The 19,088-nt window shown below is 58.5% G+C and overlaps 7 non-coding genes and 1 pseudogene across 7 annotated transcripts; all 8 read right to left on the bottom strand.

The window, feature by feature from the left end:
- Positions 1-2,250: 2,250 nt before the first annotated feature.
- Positions 2,251-2,369, bottom strand: LOC145427017 (5S ribosomal RNA). The gene has a single exon (XR_013907741.1). It is a non-coding gene; the product is annotated as a 5S ribosomal RNA (ribosomal RNA).
- Positions 2,370-3,464: 1,095 nt separating this feature from the next.
- On the bottom strand, positions 3,465-3,583 carry LOC145427713 (5S ribosomal RNA). Its single transcript, XR_013908255.1, has one exon. It is a non-coding gene; the product is annotated as a 5S ribosomal RNA (ribosomal RNA).
- A 1,531-nt stretch (positions 3,584-5,114) lies between these two features.
- Positions 5,115-5,233, bottom strand: LOC145427513 (5S ribosomal RNA). The gene has a single exon (XR_013908055.1). It is a non-coding gene; the product is annotated as a 5S ribosomal RNA (ribosomal RNA).
- A 1,135-nt stretch (positions 5,234-6,368) lies between these two features.
- LOC145427724 (5S ribosomal RNA) lies at positions 6,369-6,487 on the bottom strand. Its single transcript, XR_013908266.1, has one exon. It is a non-coding gene; the product is annotated as a 5S ribosomal RNA (ribosomal RNA).
- A 7,051-nt stretch (positions 6,488-13,538) lies between these two features.
- Positions 13,539-13,657, bottom strand: LOC145427514 (5S ribosomal RNA). The gene has a single exon (XR_013908056.1). It is a non-coding gene; the product is annotated as a 5S ribosomal RNA (ribosomal RNA).
- A 1,096-nt stretch (positions 13,658-14,753) lies between these two features.
- Positions 14,754-14,872, bottom strand: LOC145426928 (5S ribosomal RNA). The gene has a single exon (XR_013907648.1). It is a non-coding gene; the product is annotated as a 5S ribosomal RNA (ribosomal RNA).
- Positions 14,873-16,797: 1,925 nt separating this feature from the next.
- On the bottom strand, positions 16,798-16,906 carry LOC145427454 (5S ribosomal RNA; annotated as a pseudogene).
- A 1,095-nt stretch (positions 16,907-18,001) lies between these two features.
- LOC145427735 (5S ribosomal RNA) lies at positions 18,002-18,120 on the bottom strand. The gene has a single exon (XR_013908277.1). It is a non-coding gene; the product is annotated as a 5S ribosomal RNA (ribosomal RNA).
- Between the last annotated feature and the right edge of the window lie 968 nt (positions 18,121-19,088).

Genomic DNA, 19,088 nt, shown 5'->3' on the forward strand with positions numbered 1-19,088 from the left:
CCATAGGCCCTGGTGTGGTGTAAGTGGCCTCAGCCAGCAGTCACAGGCCCTGGTGTGGTGTAAGTGGCCTGAGCAAGAGCCACAGGCACTGGTGTGGTGTAAGTGCCCTCAGCCAGCAGCCACAGGCCCTGGTGTGGTGTAAGTGGCCTCAGCCAGCAGCCACAGGCCCTGGTGTGGTGTAAGTGGCCTCAGCCAGCAGCCACAGGCCATGGTGTGGTGTAAGTGGCCTCAGCCAGCAGCCACAGGCCCTGGTGTGGTGTAAGTGGCCTCAGCCAGCAGCCACAGGCCCTGGTGTGGTGTAAGTGGCCTCAGCCAGAGCCACAGGCCCTGGTATAGTGTAAGTGGCCTCAACCAGTGCCACAGGCCCTGGTGGGGTGTAAGTGGCCTGAGCAAGAGCCACAGACCCTGGTGTGGTGTAATTGGCCTCAATAGCAACTAATGCCCTGGTGTGGTGTAGGTGGCCTCAGCCAGCAGCCACAGGCCCTGGTGTGGTGTAAGTGGCCTCAGCCAGTGCCAAAGGCCCTGATGTGGTGTAAGTGGCCTCAATAGCAACTAATGCCCTGGTGTGGTGTAAGTGGCCTCAGCCAGCAGCCACAGGCACTGGTGTGGTGTAAGTGGCCTCAGCCAGCAGCCACAGGCCCTGGTGTGGTGTAAGTGGCCTCAGCCAGCAGCCACAGGCCCTGGTGTGGTGTAAGTGGCCTCAATAGCAAATAATGCCCTGGTGTGGTGTAAGTGGCCTCTGCCAGCAGCCACAGGCCCTGGTGTGGTGTAAGTGGCCTCAGCCAGTGCCACAGGCCCTGGTGTGGTGTAAGTGGCCTGAGCAAGAGCCAAAGACCCTGGTGTGGTGTAATTGGCCTCAATAGCAACTTATGCCCTGGTGTGGTGTAAGTGGCCTCAGCCAGCAGCCACAGGCCCTGGTGTGGTGTAAGTGGCCTCAGCCAGCAGCCACAGGCCCTGGTGTGGTGTAAGTGGCCTGAGCAAGAGCCACAGGCCCTGGTGTGGTGTAAGTGGCCTCAGCCAGAAGCCACAGGCACTGGTGTGGTGTAAGGGGCCTCAATAGCAACTAATGCCCTGGTGTGGTGTAAGTGACCTCAGCCAGCAGCCACAGGCCCTGGTGTGGTGTAAGTGGCCTCAGCCAGCAGCCACAGGCCCTGGTGTGGTGTAAGTGGCCTCAGCCAGTGCCACAGACCCTGGTGTGGTGTAATTGGCCTCAATAGCAACTAATGCCCTGGTGTGGTGTAAGTGGCCTCAGCCAGCAGCCACAGGCCCTGGTGTGGTGTAAGTGGCCTCAGCCAGCAGCCACAGGCCCTGGTGTGGTGTAAGTGGCCTCAATAGCAACTAATGCCCTGGTGTGGTGTAAGTGGCCTCAGCCAGCAGCCACAGGCCCTGGTGTGGTGTAAGTGGCCTCAGCCAGAGCCACAGGTCCGGGTGTGGTGTAAGTGGCCTCAGCCAGCAGCCACAGGCCCTGGTGTGGTGTAAGTGGCCTCAGCCAGAGCCACAGGCCCTGGTGTGGTGTAAGTGGCCTCAGCCAGCAGCCACAGGCCCTGGTGTGGTGTAAGTGGCCTCAGCCAGCAGCCACAGGCCCTGGTGTGGTGTAAGTGGCCTCAGCCAGAGCCACAGGTCCTGGTGTGGTGTAAGTGGCCTCAGCCAGTGCCACAGGCCCTGGTGTGGTGTAAGTGGCCTGAGCAAGAGCCACAGACCCTGTTGTGGTGTAATTGGCCTCAATAGCAACTAAGGCCCTGGTGTGGTGTAGGTGGCCTCAGCCAGCAGCCACAGGCCCTGGTGTGGTGTAAGTGGCCTCAGCCAGAGCCACAGGTCCTGGTGTGGTGTAAGTGGCCTCAGCCAGTGCCACAGGCCCTGGTGTGGTGTAAGTGGCCTGAGCAAGAGCCACAGACCCTGTTGTGGTGTAATTGGCCTCAATAGCAACTAAGGCCCTGGTGTGGTGTAGGTGGCCTCAGCCAGCAGCCACAGGCCCTGGTGTGGTGTAAGTGGCCTCAGCCAGCAGCCACAGGCCCTGGTGTGGTGTAAGTGGCCTCAGCCAGCAGCCACAGGCCCTGATGTGGTGTACGTGGCCCCAGCTGGTCACTCAGGCCCTGGTGTGGTGTAGGTGGCATCAGCTAGCAGCACAAGACATTGGAAAACAGCCAAAAGCAATGTCGTTAATGTGCCCTCATTAATGGGCAGCTGCTTTTGGTCTTTTAATACACCCCTTCTCTGGATCAAAAGCGGTTCAATGGCATGAAAATGAAAGGCTTACAGCACCAGGTATTCCCAGGCGGTCTCCCATCCAAGTACTAACCAAGCCCAGCCCTGCTTAGCTTCCGAGATCAGACGAGGTCGGGCGTGCTCAGGGTGGTATGGCCGTAAGCTGCTGGCCCCAGCACAATGTCTCAATTTATGGATTCAACTGATTAGGTGGCAAGTACCTGAAGTTACGAAGACAATCCTTTAACCATACCTGCATGTTTGCATAATACCCTAACCCAAAGGCTCAGTTTAGCATTTATCTAACAGCACAGGCCCTGGATTGTTGAAGATGGCCTCAGGAACCAGCACAGGGCCTGGTGTGTTGTACATGGCCACAGCTAGCAGCACAGGGCCTGGTTTGGTGAAGATGGCCTCGGCCAGAAGCGCAGGGCCTGGTGTGATGTGAGTGGCCTGAGCAAGAGCCACAGGCCCTGGTGTGGTGTAAGTGGCCTCAGCCAGAAGCCACAGGCCCTGGTGTGGTGTAAGTGGCCTCAGCCAGCAGCCACAGGCCCTGGTGTGGTGTAAGTGGCCTCAGCCAGCAGCCACAGGCCCTGGTGTGGTGTAAGTGGCCTCAGCCAGCAGCCACAGGCCCTGGTGTGGTGTAAGTGGCCTCAGCCAGAGCCACAGGCCCTGGTGTGGTGTAAGTGGCCTCAGCCAGTGCCACAGGCCCTGGTGTGGTGTAAGTGGCCTGAGCAAGAGCCAAAGACCCTGGTGTGGTGTAATTGGCCTCAATAGCAACTAATGCCCTGGTGTGGTGTAGGTGGCCTCAATAGCAACTAATGCCCTGGTGTGGTGTAAGTGGCCTCAGCCAGCAGCCACAGGCCCTGGTGTGGTGTAAGTGGCTTGAGCAAGAGCCACAGACCCTGGTGTGGTGTAATTGGCCTCAATAGCAACTAAGGCCCTGGTGTGGTGTAGGTGGCCTCAGCCAGCAGCCACAGGCCCTGGTGTGGTGTAAGTGGCCTCAGCCAGCAGCCACAGGCCCTGGTGTGGTGTAAGTGGCCTCAGCCAGCAGCCACAGGCCCTGATGTGGTGTAAGTGGCCCCAGCCGGTCACTCAGGCCCTGGTGTGGTGTAGGTGGCATCAGCTAGCAGCACAAGACATTGGAAAACAGCCAAAAGCAATGTCGTTAATGTGCCCTCATTAATGGGCAGCTGCTTTTGGTCTTTTAATACACCCCTTCTCTGGATCAAAAGCGGTTCAGTGACATGAAAATGAAATGCTTACAGCACCAGGTATTCCCAGGCGGTCTCCCATCCAAGTACTAACCAAGCCCAGCCCTGCTTAGCTTCCGAGATCAGACGAGGTCGGGCGTGCTCAGGGTGGTATGGCCGTAAGCTGCTGGCCCCAGCACAATGTCTCAATTTATGGATTCAACTGATTAGGTGGCAAGTACCTGAAGTTACGAAGACAATCCTTTAACCATACCTGCATTTTTGCATAATACCCTAACCCAAAGGCTCAGTTTAGCATTTATCTAACAGCACAGGCCCTGGATTGTTGAAGATGGCCTCAGGAACCAGCACAGGGCCTGGTGTGTTGTACATGGCCACAGCAAGCAGCACAGGGCCAGGTTTGGTGAAGATGGCCTCGGCCAGAAGCACAGGGTCTGGTGTGATATGAGTGGCCTGAGCAAGAGCCACAGGCCCTGGTGTGGTGTAAGTGGCCTCAGCCAGAAGCCACAGGCCCTGGTGTGGTGTAGGTGGCCTCAGCCAGCAGCCACAGGCCCTTGTGTGGTGTAAGTGGCCTCAGCCAGCAGCCACAGGCCCTGGTGTGGTGTAAGTGGCCTCAGCCAGCAGCCACAGGCCCTGGTGTGGTGTAGGTGGCCTCAATAGCAACTAAGGCCCTGGTGTGGTGTAAGTGGCCTCAGCCAGCAGCCACAGGCCCTGGTGTGGTGTAAGTGGCCTCAGCCAGTGCCACAGGCCCTGGTGTGGTGTAAGGGGCCTCAATAGCAACTAATGCCCTGGTGTGGTGTAAGTGGCCTCAGCCAGCAGCCACAGGCACTGGTGTGGTGTAAGTGCCCTCAACAAGCAGCCACAGGCCCTGGTGTGGTGTAAGTGGCCTCAGCCAGCAGCCACAGGCCCTGGTGTGGTGTAAGTGGCCTCAGCCAGCAGCCACAGGCCCTGGTGTGGTGTAAGTGGCCCAAGCAAGAGCCACAGGCCCTGGTGTGGTGTAAGTGGCCTCAGCCAGAAGCCACAGGCACTGGTGTGGTGTAAGTGCCCTCAGCCAGCAGCCACAGGCCCTGGTGTGGTGTAAGTGACCTCAGCCAGCAGCCACAGGCCCTGGTGTGGTGTAAGTGGCCTCAGCCAGCAGCCACAGGCCCTGGTGTGGTGTAAGTGGCCTCAGCCAGTGCCACAGGCACTGGTGTGGTGTAAGTGGCCTGAGCAAGAGTCACAGACCCTGGTGTGGTGTAATTGGCCTCAATAGCAACTAATGCCCTGGTGTGGTGTAGGTGGCCTCAGCCAGCAGCCACAGGCCCTGGTGTGGTGTAAGTGGCCTCAGCCAGTGCCACAGGCCCTGGTGTGGTGTAAGTGGCCTGAGCAAGAGCCACAGACCCTGGTGTGGTGTAATTGGCCTCAATAGCAACTAATGCCCTGGTGTGGTGTAAGTGGCCTCAGCCAGCAGCCACAGGCCCTGGTGTGGTGTAAGTGGCCTCAGCCAGCAGCCACAGGCCCTGATGTGGTGTAAGTGGCCCCAGCCGGTCACTCAGGCCCTGGTGTGGTGTAGGTGGCATCAGCTAGCAGCACAAGACATTGGAAAACAGCCAAAAGCAATGTCGTTAATGTGCCCTCATTAATGGGCAGCTGCTTTTGGTCTTTTAATACACCCCTTCTCTGGATCAAAAGCGGTTCAATGACATGAAAATGAAAGGCTTACAGCACCAGGTATTCCCAGGTAGTCTCCCATCCAAGTACTAACCAAGCCCAGCCCTGCTTAGCTTCCGAGATCAGACGAGGTCGGGCGTGCTCAGGGTGGTATGGCCGTAAGCTGCTGGCCCCAGCACAATGTCTCAATTTATGGATTCAACTGATTAGGTGGCAAGTACCTGAAGTTACGAAGACAATCCTTTAACCATACCTGCATGTTTGCATAATACCCTAACCCAAAGGCTCAGTTTAGCATTTATCTAACAGCACAGGCCATGGATTGTTGAAGATGGCCTCAGGAACCAGCACAGGGCCTGGTGTGTTGTACATGGCCACAGCTAGCAGCACAGGGCCTGGTTTGGTGAAGATGGCCTCGGCCAGAAGCGCAGGGCCTGGTGTGATGTGAGTGGCCTGAGCAAGAGCCACAGGCCCTGGTGTGGTGTAAGTGGCCTCAGCCAGAAGCCACAGGCACTGGTGTGGTGTAAGTGGCCTCAGCCAGCAGCCACAGGCCCTGGTGTGGTGTAAGTGGCCTCAGCCAGCAGCCACAGGCCCTGGTGTGGTGTAAGTGGCCTCAGCCAGCAGCCACAGGCCCTGGTGTGGTGTAAGTGGCCTCAGCCAGAGCCACAGGCCCTGGTGTGGTGTAAGTGGCCTCAGCCACTGCCACAGGCCCTGGTGTGGTGTAAGTGGCCTGAGCAAGAGCCAAAGACCCTGGTGTGGTGTAATTGGCCTCAATAGCAACTAATGCCCTGGTGTGGTGTAGGTGGCCTCAGCCAGCAGCCACAGGCCCTGGTGTGGTGTCAGTGGCCTCAATAGCAACTAATGCCCTGGTGTGGTGTAAGTGGCCTCAGCCAGCAGCCACAGGCCCTGGTGTGGTGTAAGTGGCTTGAGCAAGAGCCACAGACCCTGGTGTGGTGTAATTGGCCTCAATAGCAACTAAGGCCCTGGTGTGGTGTAGGTGGCCTCAGCCAGCAGCCACAGGCCCTGGTGTGGTGTAAGTGGCCTCAGCCAGCAGCCACAGGCCCTGGTGTGGTGTAAGTGGCCTCAGCCAGCAGCCACAGGCCCTGATGTGGTGTAAGTGGCCCCAGCCGGTCACTCAGGCCCTGGTGTGGTGTAGGTGGCATCAGCTAGCAGCACAAGACATTGGAAAACAGCCAAAAGCAATGTCGTTAATGTGCCCTCATTAATGGGCAGCTGCTTTTGGTCTTTTAATACACCCCTTCTCTGGATCAAAAGCGGTTCAGTGACATGAAAATGAAATGCTTACAGCACCAGGTATTCCCAGGCGGTCTCCCATCCAAGTACTAACCAAGCCCAGCCCTGCTTAGCTTCCGAGATCAGACGAGGTCGGGCGTGCTCAGGGTGGTATGGCCGTAAGCTGCTGGCCCCAGCACAATGTCTCAATTTATGGATTCAACTGATTAGGTGGCAAGTACCTGAAGTTACGAAGACAATCCTTTAACCATACCTGCATTTTTGCATAATACCCTAACCCAAAGGCTCAGTTTAGCATTTATCTAACAGCACAGGCCCTGGATTGTTGAAGATGGCCTCAGGAACCAGCACAGGGCCTGGTGTGTTGTACATGGCCACAGCAAGCAGCACAGGGCCAGGTTTGGTGAAGATGGCCTCGGCCAGAAGCACAGGGTCTGGTGTGATATGAGTGGCCTGAGCAAGAGCCACAGGCCCTGGTGTGGTGTAAGTGGCCTCAGCCAGAAGCCACAGGCCCTGGTGTGGTGTAGGTGGCCTCAGCCAGCAGCCACAGGCCCTTGTGTGGTGTAAGTGGCCTCAGCCAGCAGCCACAGGCCCTGGTGTGGTGTAAGTGGCCTCAGCCAGCAGCCACAGGCCCTGGTGTGGTGTAATTGGCCTCAATAGCAACTAATGCCCTGGTGTGGTGTAGGTGGCCTCAATAGCAACTAAGGCCCTGGTGTGGTGTAAGTGGCCTCAGCCAGCAGCCACAGGCCCTGGTGTGGTGTAAGTGGCCTCAGCCAGTGCCACAGGCCCTGGTGTGGTGTAAGGGGCCTCAATAGCAACTAATGCCCTGGTGTGGTGTAAGTGGCCTCAGCCAGCAGCCACAGGCACTGGTGTGGTGTAAGTGCCCTCAACAAGCAGCCACAGGCCCTGGTGTGGTGTAAATGGCCTCAGCCAGCAGCCACAGGCCCTGGTGTGGTGTAAGTGGCCTCAGCCAGAGCCACAGGCCCTGGTGTGGTGTAAGTGGCCTCAGCCAGTGCCACAGGCCCTGGTGTGGTGTAAGTGGCCTGAGCAAGAGCCACAGACCCTGTTGTGGTGTAATTGGCCTCAATAGCAACTAATGCCCTGGTGAGGTGTAGGTGGCCTCAGCCAGCAGCCACAGGCCCTGGTGTGGTGTAAGTGGCCTCAGCCAGTGCCACAGGCCCTGGTGTGGTGTAAGGGGCCTCAATAGCAACTAATGCCCTGGTGTGGTGTAAGTGGCCTCAGCCAGCAGCCACAGGCACTGGTGTGGTGTAAGTGGCCTCAGCCAGCAGCCACAGGCCCTGGTGTGGTGTAAGTGGCCTCAGCCAGCAGCCACAGGCCCTGGTGTGGTGTAAGTGGCCTGAGCCAGCTGCCACAGGCCCTGGTGTGGTGTAAGTGGCCTCAGCCAGAAGCCACAGGTACTGGTGTTGTGTAAGTGCCCTCAGCCAGCAGCCACAGGCCCTGGTGTGGTGTAAGTGACCTCAGCCAGCAGCCACAGGCCCTGGTGTGGTGTAAGTGGCCTCAGCCAGCAGCCACAGGCCCTGGTGTGGTGTAAGTGGCCTCAGCCAGTGCCACAGGCCCTGGTGTGGTGTAAGTGGCCTGAGCAAGAGTCACAGACCCTGGTGTGGTGTAATTGGCCTCAATAGCAACTAATGCCCTGGTGTGGTGTAGGTGGCCTCAGCCAGCAGCCACAGGCCCTGGTGTGGTGTAAGTGGCCTCAGCCAGTGCCACAGGCCCTGGTGTGGTGTAAGGGGCCTCAATAGCAACTAATGCCCTGGTGTGGTGTAAGTGGCCTCAGCCAGCAGCCACAGGCACTGGTGTGGTGTAAGTGCCCTCAGCCAGCAGCCACAGGCCCTGGTGTGGTGTAAGTGGCCTCAGCCAGCAGCCACAGGCCCTGGTGTGGTGTAAGTGGCCTCAGCAAGAGCCACAGGCCCTGGTGTGGTGTAAGTGGCCTCAGCCAGAAGCCACAGGCACTGGTGTGGTGTAAGTGCCCTCAGCCAGCAGCCACAGGCACTGGTGTGGTGTAAGTGACCTCAGCCAGCAGCCACAGGCCCTGGTGTGGTGTAAGTGGCCTCAGCCAGCAGCCACAGGCCCTGGTGTGGTGTAAGTGGCCTCAGCCAGTGCCACAGGCCCTAGTGTGGTGTAAGTGGCCTGAGCAAGAGTCACAGACCCTGGTGTGGTGTAATTGGCCTCAATAGCAACTAATGCCCTGGTGTGGTGTAGGTGGCCTCAGCCAGCAGCCACAGGCCCTGGTGTGGTGTAAGTGGCCTCAGCCAGTGCCACAGGCCCTGATGTGGTGTAAGTGGCCTGAGCAAGAGCCACAGACCCTGGTGTGGTGTAATTGGCCTCAATAGCAACTAATGCCCTGGTGTGGTGTAAGTGGCCTCAGCCAGAAGCCACAGGCACTGGTGTGGTGTAAGTGGCCTCAGCCAGCAGCCACAGGCCCTGATGTGGTGTAAGTGGCCCCAGCCAGCAGCCACAGGCCCTGGTGTGGTGTAAGTGGCCTCAGCCAAAAGCCACAGGCACTGGTGTGGTGTAAGTGCCCTCAGCCAGCAGCCACAGGCACTGGTGTGGTGTAAGTGACCTCAGCCAGCAGCCACAGGCCCTGGTGTGGTGTAAGTGGCCTCAGCCAGCAGCCACAGGCCCTGGTGTGGTGTAAGTGGCCTCAGCCAGTGCCACAGGCCCTGGTGTGGTGTAAGTGGCCTGAGCAAGAGTCACAGACCCTGGTGTGGTGTAATTGGCCTCAATAGCAACTAATGCCCTGGTGTGGTGTAAGTGGCCTCAGCCAGCAGCCACAGGCCCTGGTGTGGTGTAAGTGGCCTGAGCAAGAGCCACAGGCCCTGGTGTGGTGTAAGTGGCCTCAGCCAGAAGCCACAGGCACTGGTGTGGTGTAAGTGGCCTCAGCCAGCAGCCACAGTCCCTGGTGTGGTGAAAGTGGCCTCAGCCAGCAGCCACAGGCCCTGGTGTGGTGTAAATGGCCTCAGCCAGCAGCCACAGGCCCTGGTGTGGTGTAAGTGGCCTCAGCCAGAGCCACAGGCCATGGTGTGGTGTAAGTGGCCTCAGCCAGTGCCACAGGCCCTGGTGTGGTGTAAGTGGCCTGAGCAAGAGCCACAGACCCTGGTGTGGTGTAATTGGCCTCAATAGCAACTAATGCCCTGGTGTGGTGTAAGTGGCCTCAGCCAGTGCCACAGGCCCTGGTGTGGTGTAAGGGGCCTCAATAGCAACTAATGCCCTGGTGTGGTGTAAGTGGCCTCAGCCACCAGCCACAGGCACTGGTGTGGTGTAAGTGGCCTCAGCCAGCAGCCACAGGCCCTGGTGTGGTGTAAGTGGCCTGAGCCAGCTGCCACAGGCCGTAGTGTGGTGTAAGTGGCCTCAGCCAGAAGCCACAGGCACTGGTGTGGTGTAAGTGCCCTCAGCCAGCAGCCACACGCCCTGGTGTGGTGTAAGTGACCTCAGCCAGCAGCCAAAGGCCCTGGTGTGGTGTAAGTGGCCTCAGCCAGCAGCCACAGGCCCTGGTGTGGTGTAAGTGGCCTCAGCCAGTGCCACAGGCCCTGGTGTGGTGTAAGTGGCCTGAGCAAGAGTCACAGACCCTGGTGTGGTGTAATTGGCCTCAATAGCAACTAATGCCCTGGTGTGGTGTAGGTGGCCTCAGCCAGCAGCCACAGGCCCTGGTGTGGTGTAAGTGGCCTCAGCCAGTGCCACAGGCCCTGGTGTGGTGTAAGTGGCCTGAGCAAGAGCCACAGGCCCTGGTGTGGTGTAAGTGGCCTCAGCCAGAAGCCACAGGCACTGGTGTGGTGTAAGTGCCCTCAGCCAGCAGCCACAGGCACTGGTGTGGTGTAAGTGACCTCAGCCAGCAGCCACAGGCCCTGGTGTGGTGTAAGTGGCCTCAGCCAGCAGCCACAGGCCCTGGTGTGGTGTAAGTGGCCTCAGCCAGAAGCCACAGGCACTGGTGTGGTGTAAGTGCCCTCAGCCAGCAGCCACAGGCACTGGTGTGGTGTAAGTGACCTCAGCCAGCAGCCACATGCCCTGGTGTGGTGTAAGTGGCCTCAGCCAGCAGCCACAGGCCCTGGTGTGGTGTAAGTGGCCTCAGCCAGTGCCACAGGCCCTGGTGTGGTGTAAGTGGCCTGAGCAAGAGTCACAGACGCTGGTGTGGTGTAATTGGCCTCAATAGCAACTAATGCCCTGGTGTGGTGTAGGTGGCCTCAGCCAACAGCCACAGGCCCTGGTGTGGTGTAAGTGGCCTCAGCCAGTGCCACAGGCCATGGTGTGGTGTAAGTGGCCTGAGCAAGAGCCACAGACCCTGGTGTGGTGTAAGTGGCCTCAATAGCAACTAATGCCCTGGTGTGGTGTAAGTGGCCTCAGCCAGCAGCCACAGGCCCTGGTGTGGTGTAAGTGGCCTCAGCCAGCAGCCACAGGCACTGGTGTGGTGTAAGTGCCCTCAGCCAGCAGCCACAGGCCCTGGTGTGGTGTAAGTGGCCTCAGCCAGCAGCCACAGGCCCTGGTGTGGTGTAAGTGGCCTCAGCAAGAGCCACAGGCCCTGGTGTGGTGTAAGTGGCCTCAGCCAGAAGCCACAGGCACTGGTGTGGTGTAAGTGCCCTCAGCCAGCAGCCACAGGCACTGGTGTGGTGTAAGTGACCTCAGCCAGCAGCCACAGGCCCTGGTGTGGTGTAAGTGGCCTCAGCCAGCAGCCACAGGCCCTGGTGTGGTGTAAGTGGCCTCAGCCAGTGCCACAGGCCCTAGTGTGGTGTAAGTGGCCTGAGCAAGAGTCACAGACCCTGGTGTGGTGTAATTGGCCTCAATAGCAACTAATGCCCTGGTGTGGTGTAGGTGGCCTCAGCCAGCAGCCACAGGCCCTGGTGTGGTGTAAGTGGCCTCAGCCAGTGCCACAGGCCCTGATGTGGTGTAAGTGGCCTGAGCAAGAGCCACAGACCCTGGTGTGGTGTAATTGGCCTCAATAGCAACTAATGCCCTGGTGTGGTGTAAGTGGCCTCAGCCAGAAGCCACAGGCACTGGTGTGGTGTAAGTGGCCTCAGCCAGCAGCCACAGGCCCTGATGTGGTGTAAGTGGCCCCAGCCAGCAGCCACAGGCCCTGGTGTGGTGTAAGTGGCCTCAGCCAAAAGCCACAGGCACTGGTGTGGTGTAAGTGCCCTCAGCCAGCAGCCACAGGCACTGGTGTGGTGTAAGTGACCTCAGCCAGCAGCCACAGGCCCTGGTGTGGTGTAAGTGGCCTCAGCCAGCAGCCACAGGCCCTGGTGTGGTGTAAGTGGCCTCAGCCAGTGCCACAGGCCCTGGTGTGGTGTAAGTGGCCTGAGCAAGAGTCACAGACCCTGGTGTGGTGTAATTGGCCTCAATAGCAACTAATGCCCTGGTGTGGTGTAAGTGGCCTCAGCCAGCAGCCACAGGCCCTGGTGTGGTGTAAGTGGCCTGAGCAAGAGCCACAGGCCCTGGTGTGGTGTAAGTGGCCTCAGCCAGAAGCCACAGGCACTGGTGTGGTGTAAGTGGCCTCAGCCAGCAGCCACAGTCCCTGGTGTGGTGAAAGTGGCCTCAGCCAGCAGCCACAGGCCCTGGTGTGGTGTAAATGGCCTCAGCCAGCAGCCACAGGCCCTGGTGTGGTGTAAGTGGCCTCAGCCAGAGCCACAGGCCATGGTGTGGTGTAAGTGGCCTCAGCCAGTGCCACAGGCCCTGGTGTGGTGTAAGTGGCCTGAGCAAGAGCCACAGACCCTGGTGTGGTGTAATTGGCCTCAATAGCAACTAATGCCCTGGTGTGGTGTAAGTGGCCTCAGCCAGTGCCACAGGCCCTGGTGTGGTGTAAGGGGCCTCAATAGCAACTAATGCCCTGGTGTGGTGTAAGTGGCCTCAGCCACCAGCCACAGGCACTGGTGTGGTGTAAGTGGCCTCAGCCAGCAGCCACAGGCCCTGGTGTGGTGTAAGTGGCCTGAGCCAGCTGCCACAGGCCGTAGTGTGGTGTAAGTGGCCTCAGCCAGAAGCCACAGGCACTGGTGTGGTGTAAGTGCCCTCAGCCAGCAGCCACACGCCCTGGTGTGGTGTAAGTGACCTCAGCCAGCAGCCAAAGGCCCTGGTGTGGTGTAAGTGGCCTCAGCCAGCAGCCACAGGCCCTGGTGTGGTGTAAGTGGCCTCAGCCAGTGCCACAGGCCCTGGTGTGGTGTAAGTGGCCTGAGCAAGAGTCACAGACCCTGGTGTGGTGTAATTGGCCTCAATAGCAACTAATGCCCTGGTGTGGTGTAGGTGGCCTCAGCCAGCAGCCACAGGCCCTGGTGTGGTGTAAGTGGCCTCAGCCAGTGCCACAGGCCCTGGTGTGGTGTAAGTGGCCTGAGCAAGAGCCACAGGCCCTGGTGTGGTGTAAGTGGCCTCAGCCAGAAGCCACAGGCACTGGTGTGGTGTAAGTGCCCTCAGCCAGCAGCCACAGGCACTGGTGTGGTGTAAGTGACCTCAGCCAGCAGCCACAGGCCCTGGTGTGGTGTAAGTGGCCTCAGCCAGCAGCCACAGGCCCTGGTGTGGTGTAAGTGGCCTCAGCCAGAAGCCACAGGCACTGGTGTGGTGTAAGTGCCCTCAGCCAGCAGCCACAGGCACTGGTGTGGTGTAAGTGACCTCAGCCAGCAGCCACATGCCCTGGTGTGGTGTAAGTGGCCTCAGCCAGCAGCCACAGGCCCTGGTGTGGTGTAAGTGGCCTCAGCCAGTGCCACAGGCCCTGGTGTGGTGTAAGTGGCCTGAGCAAGAGTCACAGACGCTGGTGTGGTGTAATTGGCCTCAATAGCAACTAATGCCCTGGTGTGGTGTAGGTGGCCTCAGCCAACAGCCACAGGCCCTGGTGTGGTGTAAGTGGCCTCAGCCAGTGCCACAGGCCATGGTGTGGTGTAAGTGGCCTGAGCAAGAGCCACAGACCCTGGTGTGGTGTAAGTGGCCTCAATAGCAACTAATGCCCTGGTGTGGTGTAAGTGGCCTCAGCCAGCAGCCACAGGCCCTGGTGTGGTGTAAGTGGCCTCAGCCAGCAGCCACAGGCCCTGATGTGGTGTAAGTGGCCCCAGCCGGTCACTCAGGCCCTGGTGTGGTGTAGGTGGCATCAGCTAGCAGCACAAGACATTGGAAAACAGCCAAAAGCAATGTCGTTAATGTGCCCTCATTAATGGGCAGCTGCTTTTGGTCTTTTAATACACCCCTTCTCTGGATCAAAAGCTGTTCAATGACATGAAAATGAAAGGCTTACAGCACCAGGTATTCCCAGGTAGTCTCCCATCCAAGTACTAACCAAGCCCAGCCCTGCTTAGCTTCCGAGATCAGACGAGGTCGGGCGTGCTCAGGGTGGTATGGCCGTAAGCTGCTGGCCCCAGCACAATGTCTCAATTTATGGATTCAACTGATTAGGTGGCAAGTACCTGAAGTTACGAAGACAATCCTTTAACCATACCTGCATGTTTGCATAATACCCTAACCCAAAGGCTCAGTTTAGCATTTATCTAACAGCACAGGCCCTGGATTGTTGAAGATGGCCTCAGGAACCAGCACAGGGCCTGGTGTGTTGTACATGGCCACAGCTAGCAGCACAGGGCCTGGTTTGGTGAAAATGGCCTCGGCCAGAAGCGCAGGGCCTGGTGTGATGTGAGTGGCCTGAGCCAGAAGCCACAGGCACTGGTGTGGTGTAAGTGGCCTCAGCCAGCAGCCACAGGCCCTGGTGTGGTGTAAGTGGCCTCAGCCAGCAGCCACAGGCCCTGGTGTGGTGTAAGTGGCCTCAGCCAGCAGCCACAGGCCCTGGTGTGGTGTAAGTGGCCTCAGCCAGAGCCACAGGCCCTGGTGTGGTGTAAGTGGCCTCAGCCAGTGCCACAGGCCCTGGTGTGGTGTAAGTGGCCTGAGCAAGAGCCAAAGACCCTGGTGTGGTGTAATTGGCCTCAATAGCAACTAATGCCCTGGTGTGGTGTAGGTGGCCTCAGCCAGCAGCCACAGGCCCTGGTGTGGTGTAAGTGGCCTCAATAGCAACTAATGCCCTGGTGTGGTGTAAGTGGCCTCAGCCAGCAGCCACAGGCCCTGGTGTGGTGTAAGTGGCCTGAGCAAGAGCCACAGACCCTGGTGTGGTGTAATTGGCCTCAATAGCAACTAAGACCCTGGTGTGGTGTAGGTGGCCTCAGCCAGCAGCCACAGGCCCTGGTGTGGTGTAAGTGGCCTCAGCCAGCAGCCACAGGCCCTGGTGTGGTGTAAGTGGCCTCAGCCAGCAGCCACAGGCCCTGATGTGGTGTAAGTGGCCCCAGCCGGTCACTCAGGCCCTGGTGTGGTGTAGGTGGCATCAGCTAGCAGCACAAGACATTGGAAAACAGCCAAAAGCAATGTCGTTAATGTGCCCTCATTAATGGGCAGCTGCTTTTGGTCTTTTAATACACCCCTTCTCTGGATCAAAAGCGGTTCAATGACATGAAAATGAAAGGCTTACAGCACCAGGTATTCCCAGGCAGTCTCCCATCCAAGTACTAACCAAGCCCAGCCCTGCTTAGCTTCCAAGATCAGACGAGGTCGGGCGTGCTCAGGGTGGTATGGCCGTAAGCTGCTGGCCCCAGCACAATGTCTCAATTTATGGATTCAACTGATTAGGTGGCAAGTACCTGAAGTTACGAAGACAATCCTTTAACCATACCTGCATGTTTGCATAATACCCTAATTCAAAGGCTCAGTTTAGCATTTATCTAACAGCACAGGCCCTGGATTGTTGAAGATGGCCTCAGGAACCAGCACAGGGCCTGGTGTGTTGTACATGGCCACAGCTAGCAGCACAGGGCCTGGTTTGGTGAAGATGGCCTCGGCCAGAAGCGCAGGGCCTGGTGTGATGTGAGTGGCCTGAGCAAGAGCCACAGGCCCTGGTGTGGTGTAAGTGGCCTCAGCCAGAAGCCACAGGCACTGGTGTGGTGTAAGTGGCCTCAGCAAGCAGCCACAGGCCCTGGTGTGGTTTAAGTGGCCTCAGCCAGCAGCCACAGGCCCTGGTGTGGTGTAAGTGGCCTCAGCCAGAGCCACAGGCCCTGGTGTGGTGTAAGTGGCCTCAGCCAGTGCCACAGGCCCTGGTGTGGTGTAAGTGGCCTCAGCCAGTGCCACAGGCCCTGGTGTGGTGTAAGTGGCCTGAGCAAGAGCCACAGACCCTGGTGTGGTGTAACTGGCCTCAATAGCAACTAATGCCCTGGTGAGGTGTAGGTGGCCTCAGCCAGCAGCCACAGGCCCTGGTGTGGTGTAAGTGGCCTCAGCCAGTGCCACAGGCCCTGGTGTGGTGTAAGGGGCCTCAATAGCAACTAATGCCCTGGTGTGGTGTAAGTGGCCTCAGCCAGCAGCCACAGGCACTGGTGTGGTGTAAGTGGCCTCAGCCAGCAGCCACAGGCCCTGGTGTGGTGTAAGTGGCCTCAGCCAGCAGCCACAGGCCCTGGTGTGGTGTAAGTGGCCTGAGCCAGAAGCCACAGGCACTGGTGTGGTGTAAGTGGCCTCAGCCAGAAGCCACAGGCACTGGTGTGGTGTAAGTGCCCTCAGCCAGCAGCCACAGGCCCTGGTGTGGTGTAAGTGACCTCAGCCAGCAGCCACAGGCCCTGGTGTGGTGTAAGTGGCCTCAGCCAGCAGCCACAGGCCCTGGTGTGGTGTAAGTGGCCTCAGCCAGTGCCACAGGCCCTGGTGTGGTGTAAGTGGCCTGAGCAAGAGTCACAGACCCTGGTGTGGTGTAATTGGCCTCAATAGCAACTAATGCCCTGGTGTGGTGTAGGTGGCCTCAGCCAGCAGCCACAGGCCCTGGTGTGGTGTAAGTGGCCTCAGCCAGTGCCACAGGCCCTGGTGTGGTGTAAGGGGCCTCAATAGCAACTAATGCCCTGGTGTGGTGTAAGTGGCCTCAGCCAGCAGCCACAGGCCCTGGTGTGGTGTAAGTGGCCTCAGCCAGCAGCCACAGGCCCTGGTGTGGTGTAAGTGGCCTCAGCCAGCAGCCACAGGCCCTGGTGTGGTGTAAGTGCCCTCAGCCAGCAGCCACAGGCCCTGGTGTGGTGTAAGTGACCTCAGCCAGCAGCCACAGGCCCTGGTGTGGTGTAAGTGGCCTCAGCCAGCAGCCACAGGCCCTGGTGCGGTGTAAGTGGCCTCAGCCAGTGCCACAGGCCCTGGTGTGGTGTAAGTGGCCTGAGCAAGAGCCACAGACCCTGGTGTGGTGTAATTGGCCTCAATAGCAACTAATGCCCTGGTGTGGTGTAAGTGGCCTCAGCCAGCAGCCACAGGCCCTGGTGTGGTGTAAGTGGCCTCAGCCAGCAGCCACAGGCCCTGATGTGGTGTAAGTGGCCCCAGCCGGTCACTCAGGCCCTGGTGTGGTGTAGGTGGCATCAGCTAGCAGCACAAGACATTGTAAAACAGCCAAAAGCAATGTCGTTAATGTGCCATCATTAATGGGCAGCTGCTTTTGGTCTTTTAATACACCCCTTCTCTGGATCAAAAGCGGTTCAATGACATGAAAATGAAAGGCTTACAGCACCAGGTAGTCTCCCATCCAAGTACAAACCAAGCCCAGCCCTGCTTAGCTTCCGAGATCAGACGAGGTCGGGCGTGCTCAGGGTGGTATGGCCGTAAGCTGCTGGCCCCAGCACAATGTCTCAATTTATGGATTCAACTGATTAGGTGGCAAGTACCTGAAGTTACGAAGACAATCCTTTAACCATACCTGCATGTTTGCATAATACCCTAACCCAAAGGCTCAGTTTAGCATTTATCTAACAGCACAGGCCATGGATTGTTGAAGATGGCCTCAGGAACCAGCACAGGGCCTGGTGTGTTGTACATGGCCACAGCTAGCAGCACAGGGCCTGGTTTGGTGAAGATGGCCTCGGCCAGAAGCGCAGGGCCTGGTGTGATGTGAGTGGCCTGAGCAAGAGCCACAGGCCCTGGTGTGGTGTAAGTGGCCTCAGCCAGAAGCCACAGGCACTGGTGTGGTGTAAGTGGCCTCAGCCAGCAGCCACAGGCCCTGGTGTGGTGTAAGTGGCCTCAGCCAGCAGCCACAGGCCCTGGTGTGGTGTAAGTGGCCTCAGCCAGCAGCCACAGGCCCTGGTGTGGTGTAAGTGGCCTCAGCCAGAGCCACAGGCCCTGGTGTGGTGTAAGTGGCCTCAGCCACTGCCACAGGCCCTGGTGTGGTGTAAGTGGCCTGAGCAAGAGCCAAAGACCCTGGTGTGGTGTAATTGGCCTCAATAGCAACTAATGCCCTGGTGTGGTGTAGGTGGCCTCAATAGCAACTAATGCCCTGGTGTGGTGTAAGTGGCCTCAGCCAGCAGCCACAGGCCCTGGTGTGGTGTAAGTGGCTTGAGCAAGAGCCACAGACCCTGGTGTGGTGTAATTGGCCTCAATAGCAACTAAGGCCCTGGTGTGGTGTTGGTGGCCTCAGCCAGCAGCCACAGGCCCTGGTGTGGTGTAAGTGGCCTCAGCCAGCAGCCACAGGCCCTGGTGTGGTGTAAGTGGCCTCAGCCAGCAGCCACAGGCCCTGATGTGGTGTAAGTGGCCCCAGCCGGTCACTCAGGCCCTGGTGTGGTGTAGGTGGCATCAGCTAGCAGCACAAGACATTGGAAAACAGCCAAAAGCAATGTCGTTAATGTGCCCTCATTAATGGGCAGCTGCTTTTGGTCTTTTAATACACCCCTTCTCTGGATCAAAAGCGGTTCAGTGACATGAAAATGAAATGCTTACAGCACCAGGTATTCCCAGGCGGTCTCCCATCCAAGTACTAACCAAGCCCAGCCCTGCTTAGCTTCCGAGATCAGACGAGGTCGGGCGTGCTCAGGGTGGTATGGCCGTAAGCTGCTGGCCCCAGCACAATGTCTCAATTTATGGATTCAACTGATTAGGTGGCAAGTACCTGAAGTTACGAAGACAATCCTTTAACCATACCTGCATTTTTGCATAATACCCTAACCCAAAGGCTCAGTTTAGCATTTATCTAACAGCACAGGCCCTGGATTGTTGAAGATGGCCTCAGGAACCAGCACAGGGCCTGGTGTGTTGTACATGGCCACAGCAAGCAGCACAGGGCCAGGTTTGGTGAAGATGGCCTCGGCCAGAAGCACAGGGTCTGGTGTGATATGAGTGGCCTGAGCAAGAGCCACAGGCCCTGGTGTGGTGTAAGTGGCCTCAGCCAGAAGCCACAGGCCCTGGTGTGGTGTAGGTGGCCTCAGCCAGCAGCCACAGGCCCTTGTGTGGTGTAAGTGGCCTCAGCCAGCAGCCACAGGCCCTGGTGTGGTGTAAGTGGCCTCAGCCAGCAGCCACAGGCCCTGGTGTGGTGTAAGTGGCCTCAGCCAGTGCCACAGGCCCTGGTGTGGTGTAAGGGGCCTCAATAGCAACTAATGCCCTGGTGTGGTGTAAGTGGCCTCAGCCAGCAGCCACAGGCACTGGTGTGGTGTACGTGCCCTCAACAAGCAGCCACAGGCCCTGGTGTGGTGTAAGTGGCCTCAGCCAGCAGCCACAGGCCCTGGTGTGGTGTAAGTGGCCTCAGCCAGCAGCCACAGGCCCTGGTGTGGTGTAAGTGGCCCAAGCAAGAGCCACAGGCCCTGGTGTGGTGTAAGTGGCCTCAGCCAGAAGCCACAGGCACTGGTGTGGTGTAAGTGCCCTCAGCCAGCAGCCACAGGCCCTGGTGTGGTGTAAGTGACCTCAGCCAGCAGCCACAGGCCCTGGTGTGGTGTAAGTGGCCTCAGCCAGCAGCCACAGGCCCTGGTGTGGTGTAAGTGGCCTCAGCCAGTGCCACAGGCACTGGTGTGGTGTAAGTGGCCTGAG

This window comes from Astatotilapia calliptera, chromosome 3 (assembly GCF_964374335.1).
Source record: "Astatotilapia calliptera chromosome 3, fAstCal68.1, whole genome shotgun sequence".
Classification (NCBI taxonomy): Eukaryota; Metazoa; Chordata; class Actinopteri; order Cichliformes; family Cichlidae; genus Astatotilapia; species Astatotilapia calliptera.